This window comes from Gorilla gorilla, chromosome 9, assembly GCF_029281585.2.
Source record: "Gorilla gorilla gorilla isolate KB3781 chromosome 9, NHGRI_mGorGor1-v2.1_pri, whole genome shotgun sequence".
Classification (NCBI taxonomy): Eukaryota; Metazoa; Chordata; class Mammalia; order Primates; family Hominidae; genus Gorilla; species Gorilla gorilla.
Window position 1 is genome coordinate 138,292,955 of NC_073233.2, and position 10,888 is coordinate 138,303,842.

General features: G+C 40.2%; 1 long non-coding RNA gene across 2 annotated transcripts in view; it reads left to right on the forward strand.

Annotated features, from left to right (window-relative positions):
• LOC129525522 (uncharacterized) overlaps positions 1-9,738 on the forward strand; it is a 51,729-nt gene extending 41,991 nt beyond the window's left edge. For both annotated transcript variants that reach the window (XR_008669890.2, XR_008669887.2), the window contains one exon: positions 9,270-9,738. This is a non-coding gene — a long non-coding RNA (uncharacterized lncRNA). The remainder of the gene's footprint in view (positions 1-9,269) is intronic.
• The last annotated feature ends 1,150 nt before the right edge of the window (positions 9,739-10,888 follow it).

Sequence of the window (10,888 nt, forward strand, 5' to 3'; positions counted from 1 at the left end):
GCTTTGATATGAGGGTAATGCTGGCCACATAGAATGAGATTAGTAAGTAGTTTCTTCTCTTCAATTCTTTTGAAGAGGAGTTTGAGAAGGATTGCTATTAGTACTTCTTAAGTATTTGGTAATATTCACCAGTGAAGCCAACTGATCCTGGGCTTTTTTTTTTGTTAAGATGTTTTGATTACTAAGGCAATCTCCCTACTAGTTATAGTATTCTATTTCTATTTTCTATTTCTTACATTTTCTATTTCTTCCTGAGTCAGTTTTGGTAGGTTGTGTATTTCTAGGAATTTGTCCACTTTATCTAGGTTACCCAGTGTGTGTTGGCAAACAGTTGTTCATAGAATTATCTTATAACCTTTTTCATTTCTTTCTTTTCTTTCTTTTTTCTTTTTTTTTTTTGAGATGGAGCGTCACTCTTGTTGCCTAGGCTGGAGGGCAATGGCGCAGTCTCGGCTCACTGTAACCTCTGCCTCCCAGGTTCAAGCGATTCTCTTGCCTCAGCCTCCTGAGTAGCTGAGATTACAGGCACGCACCACCACACCCAGCTAATTTTTTTATTTTTAGTAGAAATGGTGTTTCACCTTGTTGGCCAGACTGGCCTCGAACTCCTGATATCAGGTGATCCACTTGCCTTGGCCAAAGTGCTGGGATTACAGATGTGAGCCACCGCGCCTGGCCAACCTTTTTCATTTCTGTAAAATCAGTAGTAATATCCCCACTTTTATTTATTTATTTATTTTTAAGTTGAGACAGGGTCTTACTTTATTGCCCAGGCTAGAGTGCAATGGCACCATCGGCTCACTGCAACCTCTGCCTCCTGGGTTCAAGCGATTCTCCCGCCTCAGCCTCCCAAGTAACTGGGGTTACAGGCATGTGCCACCACACCTGGCTAATTTTTTTATTTTTTGGTAGAGATGGTATTTTTTTGGTAGAGACAGGGTTTCACCATGTTGGCCAGGCTGGTCTTAAACTCCTGACCTCAGATAATCTGCCCACCTCAGCCTCTCAAAGTGCTGAGATTACAGGTGTGAGCCACTGCAACTGGCCTCCCACTTTTATTTCTGATTTTTGTAATATGAGTGTTCTGTCTCTTTTTCTTAGTCAATCTAGCTGAAGGTTTGTCAGTTCTGTCAATGTTTTCAAAGAACCGGCCTTTGGTTTTACTGATTTTCTGTATTGTTTTTCTATTCTATATTTTATTTAATCCCCTCTAATCTTTATTATTTCCTTCTTTCTGCTAGCATTTGGTTTAATTTGTGTCTTTTCTAGTTTCTTAAGATGTAAAGTTAGATTATTGATTTAAGACCTTTTTATTTTTATTTATTTTTTGTTTCGTTTTGTTTTTTGAGACAGAGTCTCGCTCTGTCACCAGGCTGGAGTGCAATGGTGCGATCTCGGCTCGCTGCAACCTCTGCCTCCCAGGTTCAAGCGATCCTCCTGCCTCAGCCTCCCGAGTAGCTGGGACTATGGGTGTGCACTACTACACTCAGCTAATTTTTGTATTTTCAGTAGAGACAGGGTTTCACCATGTTGGCCAGGATGGTCTCAATCTCTTGACCTCCTGATCCGCCCACCTCGGCCTCCCAAAGTGCTGGGATTACAGGCGTGAACCACCGCGCCCAGCCTAAGACCTTTTTAAAAGAATAGGTTTACAGCTGCATATTCCCTCTTAGCACTGCTTTCACTACATCCCATAAGTTTTGGTATGTTGTGTTTTTATTTTCATTTGTCTCAAAGTTATTTTCTAATTCATTTTGTCATATATTCATTGGCCCATTGGTTGTTTAAAAGTATATTGTTGAATTTCCACATATTTTTGTTATTTCTAGTTTCATTTCATTGTGACGAATGGACACCTTGCATAATTTAAATCTTAAGATTTATTAAGAATTTTCTGGCTAAGTACAGTGGCTTATACCTGTAATCCCAGCACTTTAGAAGGCTGAGGTGGGAGGATTGCTTGAGCCCAGTTCAAGACCAGCCTAGGGGCCGGGCGTGGTGGCTCATGCCTGTCATACCAGCACTTTGGGAGGCCGAGCCAGATGGATCAACTGAGGTCAGGAGTTCCAGACTAGCCTAGCCAACATGGTGAAACCCCGTCTCTACTAAAAATACAAAAATTAGCTGGGTGTGGTGGCGCGTGCCTGTAGTCCCAGCTACTCGGGAGGCTGAGGCAAGAGAATCGCTCAAACCTCAGAGGCGGCGGTTGCAGTGAGCCAGGATTGTACCATTGCACTCCAGCCTGGGCGACAAGATTGAAACTCCATCTAGGAAAAAACAAAATGAAACAGAAAAACCAGCCTGGGCAACATAGTGGAACCCTGCCCGTATTTAAAAAAAAAAAAAATTAGCTGTGCATGGTGGTGTGCGGCTGTTGTCTGAGCTACTTGGGAGACTGAGGTAGGAGGATTGCTTGAGCCTGGGATTTTGAGGCTGCAATAAGCTGTGATTATGCCACTGTACTCCAGCCTGGATGACAGAGTAAGAGCCTGTTTCAAAGAAAATTTTTTTCCTAGAGTTCTCTAAAGCCTAAAATAAAATTTCTTTTTTTTTTTTTTTTTTGTGACAGAGTCTCACTCTGTCGCCCAGGCTGGAGTGCAGTGGTGCAATCTTAGCTCACTGCAAGCTCCGCCTCCTGGGTTCACACCATTCTCCTGCCTCAGCCTCCCGAGTAGCTGGGACTACAGGCGCCCGCCACCACGCCTGGCTAATTTTTTGTATTTTTAGTAGAGATGGGGTTTCACCATGTTAGCCAGGACGGTCTCGATCTCCTGACCTCATGATCCGCCCGCCTCAGCCTCCCAAAGTGCTGGGATTACAGGCGTGAGCCACCGTGCCTGGCCTAAAATAAAATTTCTTTAAAAATTGTTTTGCTGCCTAAAATATGGTCTATCCTAGTGGTATAGTTTGGATGTTTGTCCATCTAAACCTTATGTTGAAATATTATCCCAATGTAGGATGTGGGGGCCTAATTTAATAATCCCCTCAGCAGTGAGTGAGTTATTGCTCAAATAATTAATTCCTGCTGCTTGTACAAAGAGCCTGGCACTGTGGCACCCCACCTTGCTTTCACTCTTCCCATGTGATTACTGCATACACTAGCTCCCCTTTGCCTTCCACCATGAGTGGAAGCAGCCTGAGGCTCTCACCAGATGCCTTCCAATCAGCAGAATTGTGAACCAAATAAACTCTTTTTCTTCATAAATTACCCAGTCTCAAGTTTTTTAAAAAATAGCAACACAAAATAGACTAAGACTTCTAGAGAATGTTCCGTGCACACTTGAGAAAAATGTGTATTCTGCTGTTGCTGGATGGAGTTTTCTGTAAATGTTTATAGATCTAGTTGTTTTATAGTGGTGTTCAAGTTTTCTGTTGGATCTTTATTAGTCTTATCCTTATTGATCTTCTGTCTGGTCATTCTATCCATTATTGAAAGTGGGATATTTTAGTCTCTAATTATTATTGTGGGACTGACTATTTCTCCGTTTGATTCTGTCAATTTACTTTATATATTTGGTGTCTCTGTTGGTTCCTTCATATATATTTATAATTGTATATCTTCTTGATGAATTGATCCTTCATCAATATATAATCTCTTTCTTTGTCTGTTGAAACAGTCTTCAAGTTAACATCTAGTTTGCCTGTTATTAATATAGCCATCTCAGCTTTCTTTTGATTACTATTTGCATGAAACATCTTCTTCCACCATTTTACCTTCAAACTTGTGCTTTTAGATCTAAAATGAGCCTCCTGTAGACAGCACATAGTTGCATTGTATTTTTTAATTCATTCTGCTAATCTCTTTTGATTGAAGAGTTTAATCCATTTACATTTAATGTAATTGCTAAGAAAGGACTTCTGTCATTTTGTTATTTGTTTTCTCTATGTTTCTAGCTTTTTTGTTTCTAATTACTCCATTGCTGCTTTCTTTTGTGTTTAGTTGATTTTTCTTAGTGACATGTTTTGACTCCCTTCTCATTTCCTTTTGTGTATATTCTATAGATATAATTTTGTGACTACTATAGTGAATGCATATAAGATCCTAAAGTTATAACAATGTAATTTGAATCAATACCAACTTAACTTCAATTGAGTACAAAAATTCTACTCCTATACAGCTCTGCTCTCCCCTCTCACTTTATGTTATTGATGTCCTGAATTACATCTTTATATTGTGTACTTATATTAGTTTCCTAGGGCTGCTGTAACAAATGGTCACAAATTGGGTGACTTAAACAAGAAAAACTTATTGTCTCACAATTTGGGAGGCTAAAAGTCTGAGATCAACATGTCAGTAGGGTTGCATCTTTCTGAGGTGGTAAGAGAATATGTTCTATGCCTCTCATCTAGCTTCTGGTACTTCTGGAAAAATTTGAAATTCTTTGACTTGTAGAAATGTTATCCTAATCTCTGATTTCATCTTCTTGTGTCATTCTGTCTGTCTCCAAATTTTCCCTCTTTATAAGGACACCAATGTTATTGGATTAGGGGTCACCCCACTTTATTATTACCTCATCTTAACTAATTGTATCTGCAATGGCTTTATTTCCAAATAAGGTCACATTCTGGGGTACTGAGGGTTAGGATTTCAACATATGAATTTTGAAGGGACATAAATCAACTCACAGCATTGTTTAATGATACAGCTTTATAGTAATTTTTAAATGTATTTTCTCTTTTAAATCCTTTAGCAGAGCTCTTTACTTCTTCATAAAGCTTTAAGTTACATCTAACACTCTTTAATTTTGACCCAAAAGGACTTCCCTTTTCATTTCTTGTGGGGGCAAGTCTAAATGGTAATAAATTCTGTTGGCTTTTGTTTATCTGAAAATGTCTTAACTTCTTCCTCATTTTGAAGGAACATTTTGCCAGATATATAATTCTTGGTTGACAGTTCTTTGTCTTTCACCGTTTTAAATGTCATCCCACATCCTTCCTATCTCCAGTGTTTCTGATGAAAAATTCAGTGATACTCTTTTTTTTTCTTTTTGTGTTAGTAGAAATCTCACAATTGTGGCATTTTCGTTGAAGATTCCTTACTGAGTTGCATCTCTCTTGCTGTTTTCAAGACTCTTTCTTTGTCTTTTGATGGATTGATTATAATGTGTCTTGGTGTGGATCTTTTTGAGCTTATCATACTTGAAGTTTATTTGGCTTCTTGGAGTTGTTGATGTGTGTCTTTTATGAAATTTGGGGTGTTTTGGCCAAGATTTCTTCAATACCTTTCTTCCCCTTTTTCTCTCTCTCCTCTTTCTGAGATCTCCATAATACATATATTAGGCTGCTTCATGGTAACCCACAGTTCCCTCAGACTCTATTCATTTTCCTTCATTCTTTTTTCTTTCTGTTCTTCAGACTTTATAATTCTAATTGTCCTTGTCTCAAGTTTGCTAATTCTTTCTTCTACTTGTTCAAAGTAGCTGTTGAATCTCTGGTGAATATTTATTTCAATTTTTAGTTTCCAACTACAGAATTTCCTTTTTTTTTTTTTGAGATGGAGTCTTGCTCTGTTACCCAGGCTGGAGAGCAGTGGTGCAATCTCGGCTCACTGCAACCTCTGCCTCCTGGGTTCAAGCAATTCTCCTGCCTCAGCCTCCCAAGTAGCTGGGACTACAGGTGTGTACCACCATGCCCAGCTAATTTTTTTATTTTTAGTAGAGACAGGGTTTTACCATGTTAGCCAGGCTGGTCTTGAACTCCTGACCTCAAGTGATCTGCCCGCCTTGGCCTCCCAAATTGCTGGGATTACAGCCATGAGTCACTGTGCCTGGCCAGAATTTCTGTTTGGTTTCTTTTTATAATTTCTATATCTTTGTTGATATTCTCATTTTGTTCATATGTCTTTTGTCTTAGTCTGTTTGGGCTAGTTTAACAAAATACCATGAACTGTGTAGCTTATAAACAACAACAACAGAAATTTATTTTTCACAGTTCTGGAGACTGGGAAGTTCAAGATCAAGGAGGCAAATCAAGATCAAATCAAGGAGATTTGCTGCCTGGTGAGGACCTGTTTCCTGGTTCATTGACAGCCATCCTTTTACTGTGTTTTCAGAGGACAGCATGGCTAAGAGGCCTTTTTTTTTTTCTTTTTTTTTTGAGATGGAGTTTCGCTCTTGTTGCCCAGGCTGGAGTGCAATGGCGCAATCTTCGCTCACCACAACCTCTGCCTCTCAGGTTCAAATAATTCTCCTGGTTCAAATAATTCTACTCCTCAGCCTCCCGAGTAGCTAGGATTACAGGCATGCGCCACCATGCTCAGCTAATTTTGTATTTTTAGTAGAGACAAGGTGTCTCCATGTTGGTTAGGCTGGTCTCGAACTCCCGACCTCAGGTGATCCTCCTGCCTCGGCCTCCCAAAGTGCTGGGGTTACAGGCGTGAGCCACTGTGCCCAGCCAAGAGGCCACTTTTATAAGGAAATTTGTCATAATTACCGAATTATCTCCCAAAGGCCTCCCTTCCTAAGATCTTGGAGGTTAGGATTTCAACATATGAATTTTGGGTAGACACAAATATTCAAACCAAAGCATTCTTTTCCTGATTTCCTTTACTTCTTTTTCCTTTAGGTTTTCTTGTTTTAAATCACGTAGAGTTTTGTCTAAGTCTGAAGTCTGAGTTTCCTCAGGAATGGCTCCTGTCAATTTATTTTGTTGTTTTGAATGAGTCGTATTTTCCTGTTTCTTTGTATACTTTGTGATTTTTCAAATTGGGCAAATGCCCAATCATTATAATATGGTAACTCTGGAAAGGACTTTTTTCCCTTTGTCCAGGGTTTGCTGTTTTCTTTTTCTTTTTGTTTTTTCGTTGTTGAAGGCTGTAATAGTCTGTTAGTTTTGAGAGTTTTCTTAACTATTTTTGCAGAGGCTATTGTGTTGGATCACTGAAATCTCTGTTCCATTAGCTTATGTTTAGTTAATGCTTTAACAAAGATTAAACAACAATGTTGTTTAAATGCCAGCAGTTTTGTCAGTGTTTGTAGATTGGCCTTGTCCTAGGGCATTCTTTTCTTTTCTTTCTTTTTTTTTTTTTTTGAGACAAAGTCTTGCTCTGTTGCCCAGGCTGGAGTGCAGTGGTGCGACCTTGGCTCACTGCAACCTCTGCCTCCCAGGTTCAAGCAATTCTCCTGCCTCAGCCTCCCGAGTAGCTGGGACTACAGGCACATGCTACCACACCCGACTAATTTTTTGTATTTTTAGTAGAGACGGGGTTTCACCGGGTTAGCCAGGATGTTCTCGATCTCTTGACTTTGTGATCTGCCGGCCTCAGCCTTCCAAAGTGCTGGGATTACAGGCATGAGCCACTGTGCCCAGCCAGTCCTAGGGCATTCTTTTAACACTTAGCTAAGCTTGTTTTGTGCCTAGGGATCAGGCACAAAGCTTCGAGGTGGAAGCTTAAGGTCTTCTCAGGTCTTTTCTGAGCATGCATCTTGCATGGACATGCACATGGCTTCCTAAATTCTCTCATATATATGGCTGCTTTTGAACGTCTGAATTAGTTGTACTGCAGCTTCTCCTCTGGGGTTTAGATGGTCTGTTATATATCTTCACCTGTAATTTTTTGTCCCAGGAGTCTGTGGATCTGCAGTCGCCTTGCAGGTTTTATGAGTAGTGCCTACCACCTGAGTTCTGAGTTAGGCAAAACAGAGACTATCTCTTTGTTTCAGTTTTTCAAGTATCTGCCAGAACAGACATACATAGTAATTTGTGAACAAGATCTGCTATGCTCCTTCTGGTTCAAGAAAGGGTACTGGGAACTAGGCTGTTGCCAGTTCAAGACCAAAACCACATAATGGAGAAGGGTGGGGTAAGACTCAGTAATAAATAATGTCAGAAAACTTTCCTACCATTTTGAAGATGGCTTTTTCTTTTTATTTCTTTTTTTTTTTTTTTTTTTTGAGACGGAGTCTTGCACTGTCGCCCAGGCTGGAATGCAGTGGCGTGATCTCCTCTCACTGCAACTCCACCTTCCGGGTTCACGCCTTTCTCCTGCCTCAGCCTCCCGAGTAGCTGGGACTACAGGTGCCCACCACCACACCCGGCTAATTTTTTGTATTTTTAGTAGAGACAGGGTTTCACCGTGTTAGCCAGGATGGTCTTGATCTCCTGACCTCGTGATCCACCCGCCTTGGCCTCCCAAAGCACTGGGATTACAGGCGTGAGCCACTGCACCTGGCCGGCTTTTTCTTGATTGGACATTTGCTTGGTGGCTGTCAACTTTGTTTTCCAGAGTTCTGATAAAGTTGGTTCAAAGAGTTTCTGCTTCTTTTCCCCTCATATGTTTCTGTGGGGAAATAAAAGCTTCACCCTTCCTAGCCTGCCATTTTGCTGATATTCTCTTCACTTGGAGTTTTGCCTTCACTTGGACTTTCACCAAAGGGCAGCAGAGGACTCAGCATGTAACCTAAATGAAGGTGTGTGCAATCACAATATAACGGTGGGAACAGAGACACTCTTGGCCACTGTAAAGAAACTTGGAATAGGAACTTGGTTGGAGAGTTAGGATTTTATAGATGAGGAATCTAGGAGGATATTCAATATCTAGGAGGATATTGAATGACAGTTGAGAACAGAGAAGCTTATAAAACACAGTTTTGTCCAGGTAGTAAATTGCTTGGGGAGCTTGTGCTTGCTGACAGTAGGGGACAGCTGCAATTACATGCTATGAATGGTTGGGTCTGATTTCTGGTTGCAAATTAATTCTAGCTTATGAAGGATCCTGAGCAATGCCAAAAGTGACCAAGTAGAAGAATATGTGAAAAGAATGAGATGACTGGTTCTGGTATTAAACTAGAGCCTCTCCTCAGGGTTCAGAGAACCTGTCTAATTTACTGTATTCCTTATGGCACCTTACATATCAGCTTGTTTCACCCTGCCTGTGCTTGCCAGTCATATCTCAGAAGTGACTGGGGGAGGTAAGCCTCTGGTAATTGTCTCCATTTCTCCATCACTGCACTCTTTTCCCCATCAGCAGTGTCCCCTGCTTCTCCTCTTAGTTTTCTTTTCTACTACTTATCCTCCTTTGCCTCCTACTTCCTCTGAGGAAATATGCTCCAAATAAATAATCTGCTGTATGAATTCACACTAAGGTGGGCATGGTCAATAAAACTTGAGTGTAAACCTTCCCAGGGGCTACTTGCATTTTAATAGGAGCTTACATTTCAAGAAAAAAGAAAAAAAGTTCTAATTATGAAACTCCACATGTTAGCTGTTTCATAGGAAAGAGACTTTTTAGAGGACCTGGTCCCAACTCAGAATATTTTTCTGTTTTCCAGGTACAATCTAATCCAAAAGGTCAAGATAAGACATTCTAAATCAAAAAAGAGCTGTAGAAAACCAACATTTTCCTCCCGATATGAAAAGAAGATCTGGGGCTGATTTGAGCTGGTTGACATCGTTGGATAATGACCTTTTACACCTTTCCAGCCAAAGACACCAGGGATAAAACCAAGACCTTGCCATATTGAGAAGTTAGGCCAGGGGGATTTTCACCTTGCTACAGAAAAAGAAAGGCTGATGAGCAGGAATAGAATGGATCTAATTTAGGATCTTGGCTATTTAGAGGCGAATAAGCAGGCTCCATATGTTTATATGGCCTTTCTTCCTACTCATTATTAGAAAATCTTCTTTGGGAAACAGTGTACCAAGTGGGGAGGTGCCAATGCTAGAAGAATGGGTACCAGAAAATAAGAGCAATAAGAGCTAAGAGTGGGAAATACATATCACCGTGATTGATTTAACCTCTCCCGGCCTCTGTTCTTTCATCTGTAGTGTGGGAACAACACTATCTACTGAAGACAGTTAGAACCCTTTTTCTTTAATAGAGATGTGGTCTTGCTATATTGCCCAGGCTGGTCTCGAACTCCTAGCCTCAAGTGATCCTCCCACCTTGGCCTCCCAAAATGTTGGGATTACAGGCATGAGCCACCACACCTAGCCTTTCAGAATTTTGAATAATGATTAGGAAGACCTTCCCCATTTCAAGATTATAAGACTCCTCCCATGTTTTCTTCTAATACTTTTATGGTTTCATTTTTACATTTAGATCTTTTTCCATTTGGATCATATCCTTGTGTATGGTGGGAGCTGGGGCTCCTACTCTCATGTGTTTCCAGAGGCCTATCCCGTTTCCTTACAACATGTGTTGAACAGTCCATCTTTCCCCACTGATTTGTAAAGCCATCTTTAAAGGATGCAGCTTAAAGAAAATTAATGGCCAAAGTATTTATCATTATTGGAGAGATACATTAGAATTATTCTTGTAGTTTATAAAGAGCTTCCCTGTGCCTGTCTCATTTTATTTTTTGTTTTTGTTTATTTGTTTTTGGACTGCCCATGCCTGGAGAACATAGTGGGACTCCATCTCTACAAAAAAATTAAAAAATTAGCTGGGCATGGTAGCGAGTGCCTGTAGTCCCAGCTACTCAGGAAGCGGAGGTGGGAGGACTGCTTGAACCCAGGAGGTCAAGGGTGCAACGTACCGTGATTGAGCCACGAAACTCCAACCTGGGCAAGAGAATGAGAACCTGCCTGAAAAACAAAAACAAAAATACACAATCAAAATTCTGAGCCCATAAAAAATATGATTGATAAATGTAACTGCATCAAAATTAAAGCTTTTGTATGGTGAAAAACATCATTAGAAAGAAAGTAAAAAAACAAACAAAAAAAGAAAGAAAGTCAAAAGGCAATCAAGGCAATCAACAAAAGGGAAAAAAAGGTGCGTTGGAGCTGGCCTGCACTCATATGAGCTGATTGTTAGGTTTTCGGGAATTTTGCAAGCTGGTTGTCACAGTTATTATTAAAAATTAAATTATAGAAACATAATTAAAGTATGTTAGAATCAAAAGTAATAAATACTGAAAAACTCATCACTTCCTAATTATTTAACTAC